General features: G+C 35.3%; 1 protein-coding gene across 1 annotated transcript in view; it reads right to left on the bottom strand.

Annotated features, from left to right (window-relative positions):
- LOC123868989 overlaps positions 1-3,001 on the bottom strand; it is a 39,388-nt gene extending 36,387 nt beyond the window's left edge. The window contains exon 1 of the mRNA XM_045911695.1: positions 2,769-3,001. The gene's annotated coding sequence lies outside the window, so the exon portion shown is untranslated. The remainder of the gene's footprint in view (positions 1-2,768) is intronic.
- Positions 3,002-17,436: the final 14,435 nt, after the last annotated feature.

Genomic DNA, 17,436 nt, shown 5'->3' with positions numbered 1-17,436 from the left:
CTCCATGTGCTCCATTCCTTTTGTACTAAGAATAATAGATCACTTATATTTCCACGCATTTTCTTTTACTTAAAACTCATTAAATTATTATTCAAGAAGATCCAGCAGATAACTGTTTAGAATATTTTAGTCACAAACAAATGATAATGTTTTCGGATTTAGGAAGCATTACTTGAATATGAATTTGTTTAATATTTCCTGTTCTGTGAGAATAAATTTAATATTTAAAAAATATCACTATGAGAGTTAACCAACAATGCGTTATTATACTAAAAAATTACTCTAAATACTGAAACAATGAATGCCAGAGCGTCCGCTTAAGTAATGTTGTCGAAATTACGCAAAACAATAAAATAGAGTGCCTTCCGTTAAAATCCGACGGTCTAAATTTGAAATATGCAAATTTTAACTTAAATCTTACATCACAGATCATTGAACTAAGTACCTCTACAGACGAAAAACTTTTTCTTGGAAGTCAGCTGGGACGATTGCCGTTACTAGGTCCAGGTAAGGGTCCAGTTTAAGAAATTATCTCTAGTATCGACTATAACTCACAAATTAGTCGATACTAGAGTTAATTTCTTAAACTGGACCCTTTCAAGTAAAGATTTTTATATAAACCTGTGAGGATTATACTGTCATTGGCGCAATTAAAACTCCAAAGGCCTACTTGGTCGTATTAGTTTACAAATTGCGAAAAACCAAATTAAACTTAAATTTCGCGGGCAGACCCGTCTCATGCCCCTTACATACGATAAAATTGTCGTATAAAAGTCTATAGTTTATGCAGGCCCTAAATCTCTAAACTAGACTGTGCATCCACCGTATAGAATGAAGTAGGTATAATAATTATGATGTACCCTTCAACGCTAATGAAAGTGAAGCCATATTGAATTACTGAATCTTTGTAAGTTAATCTAAGATTGAGATTAGAAAGCTAATTATTATATCCGAAGCCAAGTCATCGACACTGATGCAATGTCTTTGTGTTTCTTGAAGATCAATAAGGGTCATTTAATATGTAGGTACCTACCTACGTAATTGAATATCGATTTATATTGAATCTCTAGAAATTACTTATTTTAGGAACACCTAATTTGTACACGACCTTCCTTTATTAATTTAAACATGCATAGACAACCATATTGAGAGATAAAATAGATGAAAAGATAAAAGATAACAAAAGGTGATAGATACTCTGACATATTGTGTTTGATGAAAGAATATTAATAAATTCAATAGGTACGTTCTACCTATCTGGGTGGGAGATAAAAGCATAGAGTCTATATTTGTACCGATTTCAAAAAAGAAGGAAATATCTTCGGCAGGAAATGATGATTCTATAAATATCATTTGAAAGATCTGGTAAGTAATGTGAGACCATTAGAATTATTATTAAGTCATTAAAAACTTAATAACATGTTTTAGTCGAAATCTTAGGAGTAACCCGAGTCGAAATGCAGTTCTTAGTGCAGCTACTGAGTTGTGGATGTCTAGTAAGTAGGTACCTACCTAGTAGGTACTATATATCGCGTATTATACCTAAATGATTTTATTTGACAATTCGTGTCGAAAACGGAATGTAACGATCTTAAGAGGGGTCTCTCCGTCACTTACTCCATACAATCGTAGTTCCAATTTCATTTAAATATCAAGCAACCAAAGTCCATGAAATTTTGCAGACATATTCTAGAACCTAATATCTAAAATTACAGGGTCTCAAAGATTTGTATGTGAATTTTTAAGACCACGTAACTTTGAAACCGAATATTTTAACAGAAATCTGGAAAACCACAGGCATAGATATTAGTTTCTAGAATATGCCTACAAAATTTCATGGACCTTGGTTGCTTAAAATTCAGATGAAATTGGAACTACGTTTGTATGGAGCGTGTGATGGAGAGACTCCTCTTATCAAGATAACCACGTTTGAAAACAGAAATAAAAAAGGGCCTATTCTAGACGATTAATTTCGAGACATCTCGCTTTATTTACTCCAAGCTACAGTCATTAGGAGGAAAACAAAAACACTCATTATAAAACAACCTAACTTACCTTTTTCAGATACCTACTCCATTTTCCCGACGCGAAGTCAACTACGAAAACAAAATAATTACCAACAAAATGAACGTATTTAACGGGCCTAATTGAAAAGTTACGAAAGATACAAAAGGAAAATATTTATGTACAATTAGAATTTGCTCCAAAATTTTGCCGGAAAGGAAAAATAGCACTGTTAAAAATAAAATAGTTAAAATCTATAAACTTCTGTTAAGCTGTGTTCAAACCTAAGTTATTGCTTTCAACGATACAGTTGTTTGAAAAAAAAAAAAACAAAAGTAAAACTTCCAATGCAATCAAAAAAACAAAACACCCTTAATTTATTTTGATTTTCCCTCACTTTTAACTCCATGGCAAGTAATGACTTGGCATGATGGAAACGCCCTCTATTTTCTCGATAACTGTTCAAAGCTGACGCCACAAAATCCAACTCATTTTCAAAGAAATAAATATAAGCTGAATATAAAGTAAGTAGGTACCATCAACAATACTTAAAAACAGACCTTGACCTTTCAGTTAGATACTTAATTACCTATCTACACTAAGGTACCATTTTTTTAAGTACCTAAGTATACCATATTCAACTGCTTTACATAGTCTGTTTCAAAGAACAAGTAAAATCCAATTTATTAAACTCATTGTAAGTCGTTCCTTCGCTTTAAATTAATTTCAAGTCATAAGTATGTAAACAAAAACACACATCTTACCTTTTTTCACTAATAACACTCCATTCTCCACGAAGCCGGTGCAAAGTAGACGCCACAAAAACAAAACAACTTAGTTGATTATCAACAAAATACGTGAAACGTGACGTGAACGTCTCAACTCTCGAGTAAAACCTCGGTGTTTTGACGTGCAAAACCTTCGAGTTTTAACAACTCGGACTCACGCGCCTATCAACGATAGTCACGCCTTGTACCGACTCATGTTAGACCGCAAATGACTGCCAAGTGCCAGCCGAAGCAGTACAATCGCTGTGACGTCACGAAATGAAATTTAAAAAAAAAACTGAAGAAGCTCTATTAGACAGGGAATCTATAGTCATCGGCATTACATGTCGGGTAGAGAAAGTCACGGCAGACTTGCCCACTCATTCATTACGATTTGAAAGTGCAAGTTCAAATTCTTTTTGCTTATTTTTTGGGAGGTCATTTCGGTTATTATTTGTTAATCTATGGACTATAGCCGGCGATTTCTTTGCATAACTTAACTATTGGCATAGCTGTTTACATACATCGACTTTGTCGTAATCGATTTAGTGAAACAAAATCATACGTTTCATTCATAATTAAATATTTGATAAATAAATGGTGCACGGTTTTAATTTGGATCAATTCTGATAACAGGTATTTCTTTTTGAAAAGCGCTTAAGCTTTTTTAATTAGGTGTAGTCTACACCATAGAGACTATGCCCGTGTTATGCCTATGGTGGGTTGAAACTCGAAGAAATGCTAAGTATGCACAGGGCCTGATTTTAGTGGTCGATCCGGATTAGATACCGTTGTGCAACAGTGTGGTGCGTAAACTAAAGCCATAAAAGCGATGCAAGCAATACATTCCGATGCGTACCTAGCTAAACCAGAACGAACTATATATTTTCTTCTAGTCATTGCCTACTCTTTCCATAATCGTATATCGTCCGAGTAGGTAGTAGGTTTTTCTGTTTTCTTGTGGGACTAAGATTTTTCCGGGATAATGTAATGATAAAGTCTATTTGGGATTCAAAATATCTGCCTTCCGTCAAGATCTGTCAATTGCCGGCTCACTACTGAGTACGAGTCTCCTCTCAGAATGAGAAAGGTTTTGTCATAACTGATAGTCCACCACGCTGGCCAAGTGCGGATTGGCAGACTTCACACACCTTTGAAAACATTGTAGAGAACTCTCAGACATGCAGGTTTTCTCACGATGTTTTCCTTCACTGTTAAAGCAAGTGATATTTTAATTGCTTAAAACGCACTTAACTCCGAAAAGTTGGAGGCCCGAGATTTAACCTCCGACCCGCCAAATGGGAGGTCAACATTTTAATCACTAGGATATCACCGCTCTCCCGTTAAGTATAACCATTAATTTTGTCGTAGCAGCCTGCCTATCTTATTTTAAACAGTTTAGATACAATAACCGTGTTATTACTGAGTCACTTTGATAATACATGCCGGTGGATGTGGGATCCGTTCCGATGCTAATGCTTAACGGTTAATTCGATATTGTGTTTCCATAATCACCTCCCACGATTCCCTACCTACTCAATGTGTAACGGGTTCAAAGAAATTGTGAATATAATACCTAATTATAAAATAAGTAGATCTATCTGAACGCGAGGTTTCCTCTCAGAATTAGGAGAGTTTAAGCCATAATCCACCCGCTGATCAAGTAGTCACACACCTGTGATAACGTATTGGCAAACTCTCAGGCATGCAGAGTTCCTCACGATGTTTTCCTTCGCTGAGTTCACCGTTAAAGCAAGTGATATTCAAATGCTTAAAACGCCCATAATTATCTCCAAAAAGTTAGAGGAGAGGTTAGCTTAAAAAAAAAGGAATATTAGCCATGCTGTCCCCTCTAATTAACCGTAAAGCTTGTGCCAGGAGTGGGTACGACAATAGTACAATGGGTAGGGTTTGAACCGCCGACCTTTCGGAATTCAGTCCGCTCTTCAACCGTTGAGCTATTGAGGCTCTTAATAGGACGCGGAGGCTATCACTGTACCATATATGATACGCTAATAAAATAATTCTCAGTAGTGAAGTCATTGTTTCTGTTTGTTTGTACGATGGCGAACGCAAACATACTATAAGCGTGACTGTCTCATCTCGAATCCCAATTTGAATAATATTGTATGAACATGGTAATGAGCTTGATATTTGTTTTTTATATTTATTTATACCTTTGTTTAGTTAAGGTGAGGGTGCGTTGATCTCATGGACCTCTTGGATGGACCTCTAGCTAATGGCCTAGAGTTTTGAACCCAAATAGTGGGTTAGGTTAGGTTAGGTTAGGTATTTACTATTTGGGTATTGGGTACTATAGGTAGGGTAGGTACTTACTACCTACCTAGATCTGCTCTGGTGGGAGGTTTCGGTCGTGGTTAGGTACGACCCTACCGGCAAAGCTGTACCGTCAAGCGATTTAGCACGATGCCGTGTAGAAACCAAAGATGTAATAAAACACCCCTTCCAAATTAGCTCGCTTTCATCTTAGGCTGCATCATCACTTACCATCAGGTGAGAATGTAGTCAAGGGCTAACACGTATCTGAATAAAAAAAACACAAGATTATTTTCGTAAAAAATGTCTTATTCCCGAAGTGGCAAATACGAGGAGGGAAATAAAGAGGGAATTTGTCACTCTTATGTGCGGCATCAGGCTCCGAATGCTGCTATCGCGCGGCTCATTTCTCGCGCTAATCATCTACCGGTAATATGCCGGTGAGAACGATGCCCCTATCAGTGGAGCTCGCTAGAGTCGAGATGACAGTGTCTTTGCTCTTGAAGTTTCCACTCGACATAATATATAGATACTCATTTTGTCTCATTTTCGAAAAGACGTCGTGTTTATTGTTGATTCTAGAAAAGGGATTTCAAAACAGTATTTAGATTTACGTGAAAGAAAGCACTTGTTATAAAGCTATTTTTATTCTATCTTTAAGCAAACTTTAATTTTTTACTGAAGGAGGTTTTGGAGATTCATCTCTGGAATAAGAAGCTTGAACCTGCTAAATTTTATTAGTTAAGTAGGATCAAAATAATATTAAATAACTTGAATCATTATGTATGTGATGACTGAGAATTATGGATTTTTTCACAAACAGGTAGTATCTTGAAAAATATTTTTTAACAATAATAAATAATCGACCCTTAGAACCCTACTCATTTAAATTTCAACCACAGCCAGTCTTTAACAAAATCATTATTAGTGGTTTGGGCAAAGTTGTCATGCCTAGAGACATAAGTAATGATATCCATAACTTATCACGATTTTGGTATTTTAAATAATGTTGTGAGTTATAGAAGTTATTGATCAATAGTAGTGGTAAAATTCTTGGTAAACGCTGTAACTCCAGACTAGTCTTTCCCTTGCAATTAATGCGGATAATTGACCTAATCGTTTTGCCGGAAAAAAAGACATGAGTATCACGCGATGGTATGCTAACTGCATTTGAAATCGAGAGGTTCGTGTTTGAGCGCAATCGAGAACAAATCGTAATCGATGTTCGTTCCGGTTGTATGACTCGATGGGAAATTGAGTGCGTACCGTTGTGAAATACCTCCAAGGATTATTATTGTTACAGTTAAAAAGACTGTTATATGTTTTGACTTGCGTAGGTAACTTTATCTGTGGGCCTTAAAATTACAAACTGGAGGTAGGCATTTGTACTTACCTGGTTTTCTGGAAAAAATTGTTGGATTACCTATCTCAATATTTTAATAGAGTTTAAAAAAATACCTGATTTTATACCGAAATAGGTAGAGTTAAGACCCATTACGCACGGTCGATGAATCGCCCGGCGACTCAATCGACGGCGACCGTTAAGGTGCCCACGCACTTGAACTGAACTGCAGCTGAACTGCGCGTCGCGTCAGCGCCCCGCACGATATCCAGCCGCGACGCGCGTACGTCACTGCCGCGCGTCGCGGCTGGAGAGAATATCGTGCGGGGCGCTGACGCGACGCGCAGTTCAGCTGCAGGTCAGTTCGAGTGCGTGGGCACCTTTAGAGTTGGTACCTAAATTGTACGGAAGTCGCCAGGCGACTAGTCGACCGTGTGTAATAGGTCTAAGCAGTGATAGCCTTTGGTAATCGGTGATGACCTAGTTATTAGACTTCGGCCTACTAATCGGGGGGTCCAGGGTTTGACACCGGGCTACACATCTCTAACTTTTTGGAGTTATAAGCACTTACTTTAACGGCGAAGGAAGACATCGTGAGGAAACCATGCCTGAGAGTTCTCCACAATATTCTCAAAGGTATATGAAATCTGCCAATCCGCACTTGCTCAGCGTGGTAGATATTGGCCAAACTCTTCTCATTCTGAGAGAAGACCCGTTCCCAGTAGTGAGTCGGCGATGGATTGATAGTGATGAAGTAGTTTAAAATAATACATGGGGTTATATTTTTACACACTTCCCTTTTAGGGACCTGTTGCGAGGCAAGATTATACTTACCACTGCTTATTACCGACAGAAGTCGGAAGTTGCTAGGTTCTATCCATGCAAGTCACTGTTCTAATAACAGATCCACTTGTTGGCTTGTCAATCATTGAGGTATAAAAATTGCTGATCATTCTATAAATCGATTAGAGATGCACAATCATTAATCATTCATGCGACAGGCGTCTTTTACGAGATGAAAATGATGAAATTAACGTTTTATAATGAAGTCTTTGACATTACCTTCTTTCTTTGCCGCCATGAATTAGGTGGGTAATTACTTGCTTTCACGGGAAATTTCATTCTCAAGTTTCATTATACTTATTAGAGAAAAAAATCTCCTTAGACGTTAGGTTCTGCCCACCTGCCATAGTAAATATCATTAATATTTATTATTTATAGTACCTACGTATTAGTCCTAGCCATGGAATACTGAATATTAAGGTTTTTTAACTTATAGACTAGCGCTTGGCTTGCAATCAGACCTGCTAGCAAGTAATGATACAGCCCAAGGTGGAGCGCGTTTACCAGAAGATGCCTATTCAGTATTCACTCTTGATTTGTAGGTAAGCACATTAAAAGTGCCTTCAGTCTAAAAGCCGTATAACATAGACTGTGTCAAAATTAAAAAATGACAGCAAATCTAATCATAAATGGACCCAAAACAAAGAATCCTAACTTGTACTTAATATTATAATTAATGTGAAAGTGTGTATGTCTATCTGTCTGTCGACTACCGTTTCGTGTTATATAGAAATATAACTTGCATCACTAGGAAGTTGATGAGCTATTTTTATCCCAGAAAAACAAGGAATTCCTATGGGATATTTAAAAACCTAAATTCATGGGGATGCAGTCGCGGCCATTATCTAGTGAGTTTATAAAATTCTGTGTTACGTACGAAAATAAAAGTTACAAGTTAACCGGGTTTTGGTTACAAAATAAGCATTAATCAGTTCATTGCACGTGTTAAACGAATTGTATTTTGGTAATTACAAGTATTAGGCATTACAATTAAATAGATTAGTGGTATGAACGCTTCATTAATTATGTAAGTGCTCACAATAACAAAAAAGCGAATTTAATTTAAATCCTAATAGGGTAATAGGCTAGTAGAAAAACACTGAACAGGGAATCATAAGTTAAGTAATAGATTAAATTATTATATTTAAATTAGAACGCTTGTTCAAAAAGTGGAGCATCTATCCGTACTTTACGCTAATCTTATATGTTGTTTGTTGTTGTGCACTACAAAATTAAAATTACGCTCAATCCTGGAATATTTTTTTAAATCACTAGTAACTAGGTACCTATTTTTAAGCCCCGACTCAAAAAGAGGGGTGTTATAAGTTTGACATGTGTATCTGTCTGTGGCATCGTAGCTCCTAAACTAATGAACCGATTTTAATTTAGATGTTTTTGGTTGACAGGTGGCTTGATCGAGAGTGTTCTTAGCTATAATCCGAGAAAATCGGTTCAGCCGTTTGAAAGTTATCAGCTCTTTTCTAGTTACTGTAACCGCCACTTGTCGGGGGTGTTATAAATTTTTAATTTACACTTGTAATTTAATTTCTTCATCAATTGAACGATAGCTTGCAGTTGCGATTTGGATTACTTATACTTTTTCAAATCTAGCTATTGTAAGAAAAGTCATTACTTATTTACTTACTGAATCTATATAAGTTAATAAGTTACTTAATTGTTTAGTGACATTAATTAAGCCAACAACGTAGGTTTTCTTTATAGAGTAGACTATAGATACGTCGTTTTCAGTTATTATAGCAAATTGTCGATGGATATTCTGATTTCTGAGATAACGCCCATAAAAGGAAGTTGGCATCAGGTAGCGTGACACAGTAAGATGTTACTGTCCTCCAATAAATCTTTTCTCGGAATTAATCGTCAATGCGTGATTGACGAGATATTTTTAATGACACGAAGTATGATGTACTATCTATAAGTACAAAAAGATCAGTAGATAGGTAATTATGAATAAACAATCAATAGAATCTTTTTTTTTTTACCTAACAATTAGGGCGCATCGCGCACTTGCAGAGCCAGAGCGCAACGATTTTTACACGACTGCCCAAAAAAGGGGTGTTATGTTTCGGGGTCTTGTATGTATGATGTATGCATGTATGTAACTATATGAGGTAGACACAATATTTTCGCCATAACTAATAATAAGATATATGGGATATCGTTAGAATCCCTTACATCATCCTGATTGACACTGGCTATAAATTTTGGCAGGGCATGTTTTTATTTTTTTTATTACGTCTTGTTTGATAACAGCTCAAACTTAACTTTAGTTATTTGGCATAGCGGCAGCCGATTTGTTTTAAGTAATTATATCAACTTCAACCATGATAATATTATGTCGAAGTAAATAAAAAAATGCGGTTGTAATGAATAAAGACAGTGAGTCCCAGCTCTAATTCACATTGTAGGTAGGTGTGCGCTGAAAATAAACCAAGATGGGGATAAAAAAATATGTACCTAAGTAAGTACTACGAGACATCTAATGCTCGCGACTTGAGGACTATTTCTTTTGCTGGGATAGAAAGTAGTCTCCAGGATGCATCTTCGTTCAGCTGAATAATAATTTTTAGGTGATTTCGAGGAAACTCTTTGATTTTCCGAAACATCCCCATCCAAATATTATCCCTGGGATAAAAGTTTTTTCTGTACCTACCTTTCGTCAATTCTGTCACTTAACACAGTCAAGATACACTTTCGCATTTATAACCTTATACTTATATAAATATAATATAATCGTAAAAACAAATAAGTACACAAGAATATCCACTTACTTATTTTGCATGTCAATATTTTCAAATGATTTATCGGCAATTAATCAATTGATTCGTGTTTGATTACAGTTAATTACGTATCCAATGCTTATCTTTGATTAGATGATTTGATCTATATGCATGGAAAGATGAATGGCTTCTCGGTGTACTTAAAATAAAAGAAATGTTCTACGCGTCATTGGCGAAGTAAATTGTTGACAATTACTGGAAAGATTGAATAGAAACAAAGAAATTATTAAGAATCTTATTGATCTACAATTTTCTATACTTAAAAGAAATAAATATTAATATTTTAATATTGTGAATAAAATTGATGTCGTAATATAAATCTGAAAGTCATTCAATTGCGTATTACCTACTCTTTATTTAAACTTCAGTTTATCTGTTGGTAATGATTCTACACATGATAATAATTCAATGTATATCGGGAAAAGTAGGTACGCACTTGATGACGTAGAAAATAAACAGTAAGAAATTTAACTTTCAAACGGCATATAACATATCATGATTTAAATATTGGCAGTTATTCATTATTCAATTAAGTGGCTCTGAACACTGACGAGCGTGAAAAAATTTGACTTTAAATCGATATAAAAAGTGGCGATCGATGCGTTTCTTTCTCAAATAATAATATATAAGACTATTTTTTAATCATTGCAGTGGTCTACATGTTAGGTACAGGTAATGTGTCGAAATTAGTATATCCATAAGACTCCTGGTTGATCTATTTTAAAATTATATTTCAAAACTTTTATGTGGGCACCACTCGTTTATTTACTGTTTAGCGTTATTATTTTTGGAGATGTTCTTTTATCGTTTTCTATTCCCAAACATAAGCTGGTTTTACATATTTATGTTAAATATTTCCTATTTCTATACAAATTAAATTGCATTAGGTCAAAATTACTGGAAATCAAGTTGTAAGCAAAAACGGACTGCAGCCTGCAAAAATTATTGTTCGGAATGACTCAACTTGTGCGTAATGTTGATTTTTAATCAAACTGCCTTACGTCTACACTTTGCCCGTAACATACACATTACACGTCATATATGATTATGATAATGAATGTGTTTGCGTAATTGGTAAATGGTGTTGAAGCATAAAAAACATTAACGCGCGCGCTTTAATGGAGAATCATGTTGGGTTAATTGATATCTGTAACTTTTTATTTGACGCTGCACAGAATTGAAATTGATGAATTAATTTCATACATCCATTTTCTTACGTGAGGTTCCCACAAAAAATAATATAACTTGTGATGAATTTTGTTTTTTCACAATGTTTCCGGCGGAAGGTCTAACACTTTGTTTTTGGGAATCGGAACGCATGTGTGTCGATTTCTATACTTAGTTGTACAAGATTGCGCCATTGTTTATACAGTTAGACATCTAAAATAATCTATATACATATAATAAAATTGTAGAAAAGTGGTGTCTGTACAATGGAAATATATAAAAAAAAAGTAGCAGGGGTTGTTATTATATCGATGCCGAACCCGAAATTGTAATTAATTTTTTTTCGTCTGTTTGTGTTTGTCTGTTTGTCTGTTTGTCTGTGTGTTTGTGCACGCTAATATCAGAAACGGCTTATTCGATTTAGATACGGTTTTCACTAATATATTGTAGTAAGCTTTACTTAACATTTAGTGTTTATTTCATGTCAATCGGTTCATAAATAAAAAAGTTATGTCAATTTAAAGAATCACGGCGAACATTTTTAACGTACAGAGTACGTACTACACGCCTCGCGCCTGAGCGTCCGTGGCTATATAAATCACTATTCCACGCGAACGAAGTCGCGGGCACAGCTAGTAAATAATATAAAAGAGGAGACTGACTGGTATAATAAATCAAACTAAAGTTCGAACCACTATAGAAATATTTTGAGAAATTCCACTCATACAAATTACCTAACTAGGTACAGTTAGATCAGATTTATAAAGGGGATTAGCGGGATTATTTAGAGATGATCCATTAATAAATCCAACCCATTTTCGACTTGAAAATTTCTGGTAAGCGATCTAATGAGATTTGAGAAAGATTAACTAACACTGGAATTTACAGTTAAGATAGGGGCTTCTTTAGGGGATCATTCTGATAACATGTGGCATATACATCCTTATTGCATTCTATAAAGGTTGAACAGACACATGCCGTCTGAATGGTTCTCTAAAAAGCCCCTATCTTGCCTTTGAATTCTAATGTAGGTAAGTATGCGACCTTGGTAGGACGAGATAGAGCTGTCAACTGAGTTGAGCTACACAAAACTGAAACTGTCTTTGGCTGATAAGCACTTGTATAAATGGACACAGTTACAGTTTTTTGTATAGACAATAAAGAAACATTATTTCGAGGATTGCATACGATGACGATGATCACCGTTTGGAAAACTCAATACAGAGTATAATTCTCGCATTTACATTCAAAACTTCGTCGTCCATTACACACAAGTCATAAAGTCGCGGCTGCGTTTCATTCCAACAAATATATTTCCCCAGACAGGTTCCCAATGCAGCTAGAGAGTGTGGCTACTAAATTGACAATTAGGCGCAAGGCGGTATCAGCGGGGTGATTCTCTATCACTGAATGATTTTTGCATGGAGTTTAAGAGGGGTCTCTACGTCACTCGCTCCATACAAACGTAGTTCCAATTTCATTTGAATATTAAGCAACCAAAGTCCATGAATTTTTGCAGACAAATTCTAGAAACTAATATCTATGTCTGTGGTTTTCTAGATTTCTATTAAAATATTCGATTTCAAAGTTACGCGGTCTTAAAAATTCACATACAAATCTTTGAGCTCCTGTAATTTTGAAACTACGTATTTTTAGAAAAATCTAAAACACCACAGGCACATATATTAGTTTCTAAAATATGTCTGCAAAATTTCATGGACTTTGGTTGCTTAATATTCAAATGAAATTGGAACTACGATTGTATGGAGTAAGTGACGGAGAGAGCCCTGTTAAAAGCCTAGAGATTACTGCGATATTTTGTTCAGGGAAATCAAAGAGTTCCCACGGCTTTTTTTTAAAAACCTAAACCTTTGCGGATGAAGTAGAGGGCATCATAAAGTCCAAAAATAAACGGTGCGACATGTACTCGAAGGCACCATAGACATATTTTGAACGCCTCATTCATCCCTCTGGTTTTTGACGGTTGCAACGTATGATGAAGTCTACATTTCCTCTACCCCCAGCGAAACTAGGGCGCATGGTTGTGGCTGTTTTTCTAGTCTAGATTATATCTAATACTAGCCGATGCCCGCGACTTCTCCCGCGTGGATTTAGGTTTTTCAAAATTCCGTGGGAACTCTTTGATTTTCCGGGATAAAAAGTAGCCTATGTGCTAATCCAGGATATTATCTATCTCCATTCCAAATTTCAGCCAAATCCGTCTAGTAGTTTTTGCGTGAAGGAGTAGCTATCAAACATACACTCACACATACAAACTTTCGCCTTTATAATATTAGTGTGAATTTTCATAGATGAACACTAAATATTAATTGTATGAGATCTTTTGAGTTTTAATAACATCAATCTTACAATGATTATTTGAACCGGTTGTTTCGTGCCCCCACCATAAACGCTTTAATTTATTTTGTGGAGTCGAAAGGAATCATAAATGAGGAGACAGTGGATTTTTGGAAGTTAATTCCTCCCGCCACAGGACGGTGTGTTACCGTTGGGATTAATTAATATCATGGCAGTTTCCAAAATACGCGCCTTGAATTAAAGTGAAATTACTAAAACAAAAAGCAACAACTTCGTCCGACTGTTCGTAAAGTCATAGAGACTATGCTGATCCCTTGGGCAAGCTTCAGCTTCGAACTGAAGCATTAAGCAGAATTATCTGCCTTACAGGTCTTATAATAATTATTGTGAACAGTGGTGTGCGTAGGATCCTAAGTCAGGTTAGGCATTCGTTCCTCTTTTATGTCTCTATGGCCTGCACGCCACCTGTAATATGGAAAAATGAGCATTGTGCTTATTTCACCTAGGGTAAGCAGTGTTTTTATGCCTCTATAATCTTCACGTTACTAGTCATATTAAAAAAATATTATTGCGCTAGTTCAATTAGGGTAAGCAGTGCTTATATGCTTCTATGATCTGCACGCCACTGATTGTGAACTAACTGATGCCCACGACTTTGTTCACGTGGATTTAGTTTTTTTTAAATACCGTTGGAACTCTTTAATTTTCTGGGATGAAAAGTAGCTTAATATGTCACTCTCCAGGAGTTATTCTATAGTTGTGCAAAAAATCACACAGCAATTATAAAATCATTTCTAATTTCAGAATAAATTTTTAGGTAGGTATCTGATCTTATCTCAATTTCTAAATAATTACTTTTTAGGTCCACATGCCCATATGCCGGAATTTATCAAACCCATTTTAGGTAGATTCAAATGTGTAAACGAAAAATAGTTATGCTCTATAAAACTAAGTCGTAGAGCGTTTTAATATAATAGTATTATTACCATCGAGAGTTTTCCTAAGTTTATAATCATAATTTTAAAACGGCTGATGTTCTTATCATCTGAATCGCAAATCATCCAAAGTACTTTTAATTAAAGATCGCATCGCACTGGGGGATCTAAATTAAAAATCTCATTTTCATTTGAGATAATGTGCGTACCTACGATTTACTAGTTCCAAATGAAAAATGTTCTAGATGTAGACTGTTAATCTAAAGTCTTATTTAAAAAAATCAGAACAATACTTTAGTATCTATTTGCTTGCAGGAGAAGACTCAAAAAGAAGACGAAAAATCTCTAAAACGTACAAAATTTTTATTCGCAATCCCTAAGATAACAAGTGTAAATTAAAAATTTACACTTGTTTACACCCCATTTACACCCCCGGCAAATGAAGGTTACAGTAACAAGAAAAGAGATGATAACTATCAAACGGCTGAACCGATTTTCTTGTAACTGTATGAATATAGAAATTAAACTCAATACTCATTCAATAATCCACAATTTGGTTACCTGGTAGAAATCGTTTCAAAGCGATCAGGCCGCCAAATTGTACATATTTTTATTTCAGTTTTAAGTTTATTTTATTGTTTGATTGCATTTCTTTTTTGGTGTACAATAAAGTAAATATACTTCATTCATTCAACAAACAAATAGCTTGAGTAAATAAATAACGATAAATAAGACAGTATCAATATAGTAGCAGAACCAAAAATCTCATATCGCCCCCAATTCAGCATCAGTGTTCGAAGCATCGTGCGGTAACGATTAATCTTTCCAAAGATGAGATTGTCGAGAGCTCTGCCAACCACTCCTCGTGTGATGAAACATCTAAGGCGAAATGGATATTGGATCCAATACGGTTCTAGGTCACGCTAACGAATTTTCCTATCGAGTATTGAGTCGGAAATTTTCAAAATACACAACCGTATCATTATATCGCCTATCTTTGCTTTAACTGTACAATCGCGTTTTATCATCAATACCAATTTTTAACAGGGCTCTCTTCATCACTTAATCCATACAATCGTAGCCCTGATTTCATTTGAATATTAAGCAACCAAGTCCATGAAATTTTGCAGACATATTCTAGAAACTAATATCTGTGCCTGTGATGTTTTAGATTTTTCAAAAAATATGTAGTTTTAAAATTACAGGGGCTCAAAGATTTGTATGTGAATTTTTAAGACCGCGTAACTTTGATACCGAATATTTTAACGGAAATCTGGAAAACCACAGGCATAGATATTAGTTCTCGGAACGTTTCTACAAAATTCCATTGAGTATAATTGGTTAGTATTCCAATGAGAGACGAACTACGTTTGTATGGAGCGAGTGACGGAGAGACCCCTTTAAGCTAACTCTAATGAACTTCTCGCTGCTCTCTTGATTGACAGCGATTTTCTAAAAAATTGGTTAAGTGCGAATCAAGGATTCGCACACGAAAGATTCCGTTCCATCGTAAAAGAAATAACTTTTTAATTATTTTTTTTAATTTTCAAGGCGGCAATTTTTCCATTTTTATTATTTGCCTTTACTATAGAAATACACATTCTGTAATAATTTCAACTCTCTAACTACTTATTACGGTTCACGAGATAAAACCCGTTGACAGACAGACGGATGGACGGATGGATAGCTTAGGCTTAGTAATAGGGTCCCGTCGGCACTCTTCGTGTACGGAATCCTAAAAATGAGACTTTAATCAAACACTAATAATTTGTAATCGATAAAAAAGTCGAACATCTGGAAATGTAGATCCAGACCATTTTATTTTCTAAGCTTCTCTGGAAATGCTCAAGAAAAATAAAAATGATACCACTCGAAATGGATGCCCTACTTTATTTATTGTTTTTACTTTGACTCCGGACTTTAATAAAAGTCTGCCATAAACTGTTTGTTCTCTTTTTCTTTTTGTTGTTGCCAAAAGCAGACATTCTTTAACTAGAAAAGTTTGTCATAATTTACTTTCCAGTTCAATAGGTATTGATTGATGTATAGTAATATCGTACAGAAAGTAGTTAAGAGGGGTCTCTCCGTCACTCGCTTCATACAAACGTAGTTCCAATTTCATTTGAATATCAAGCAACCAAAGTCCATGAAATTTTGCAGACATATTCTAGAAACTAATATCTATGTCTGTGGTTTTCCAGATTTCTGTTAAAATATTCGGTTTCAAAGTTACGCGGTCTTAAAAATTTACATACAAATCTTTGAGCCCCTGTAATTTTGAAACTAGATATTTTTAGAAAAATCTAAAACACCACAGACACAGAAATTAGTTTCTAGAATATGTCTGCAAAATTTCATGGACTTTGGTTGCTTAATATTTAAATGAAATTGGAACTACGATTGTATGAAGCGAGTGACGGAGAGAGCCCTGTTAAACTGATTCTATTTCCTTGCTAACCTTTTATCTTTCAAATGTCAGTTGACATACAGGTGTAATCAGAACGAAAAACTTAGTGTTATTATTATATCACCTTAACACAATCCAATGCTAATAACCATTTGCATCTTGTAGTTTAAGTGATTTAGTATTTCTCAAACCCTCATTTAATGGCGTACATAACTCAGGTCAATGCCCCACCTACGACGCGACATTGACTTCGAGTGACCTATTTACGGAACGTTCGTTGATCTCTAGCGTCAGTTAGATGTTCTATTTGCAATATATTATGAACTTTTAAAAATACAGGATTTCAAATTTTTTTTTTCATAGTTTTTTAATGGTGTCTTATCAGTAATCAATACTACTATCACTGTCTTTGTTTTTGCTAGCGTCCTGGTTACACCCTGTATACAATACAATTAATATGGTGAGTCTTTTCTCAGATTGTACGCGTTATACCTTCCTATCTAATTTTAAATCTTCGTGTGTGGAGCATTATGACGCGTTAGAAGCATGTCATTTTAAAATAGTTTTAACATTGTAC

The sequence above is a fragment of the Maniola jurtina genome, chromosome 10 (genome assembly GCF_905333055.1).
Source record: "Maniola jurtina chromosome 10, ilManJurt1.1, whole genome shotgun sequence".
Classification (NCBI taxonomy): domain Eukaryota; kingdom Metazoa; phylum Arthropoda; class Insecta; order Lepidoptera; family Nymphalidae; genus Maniola; species Maniola jurtina.
The sequence above is the reverse complement of the archived record's forward strand: the minus strand, read 5'-3'. Positions and strand labels throughout refer to the sequence as shown.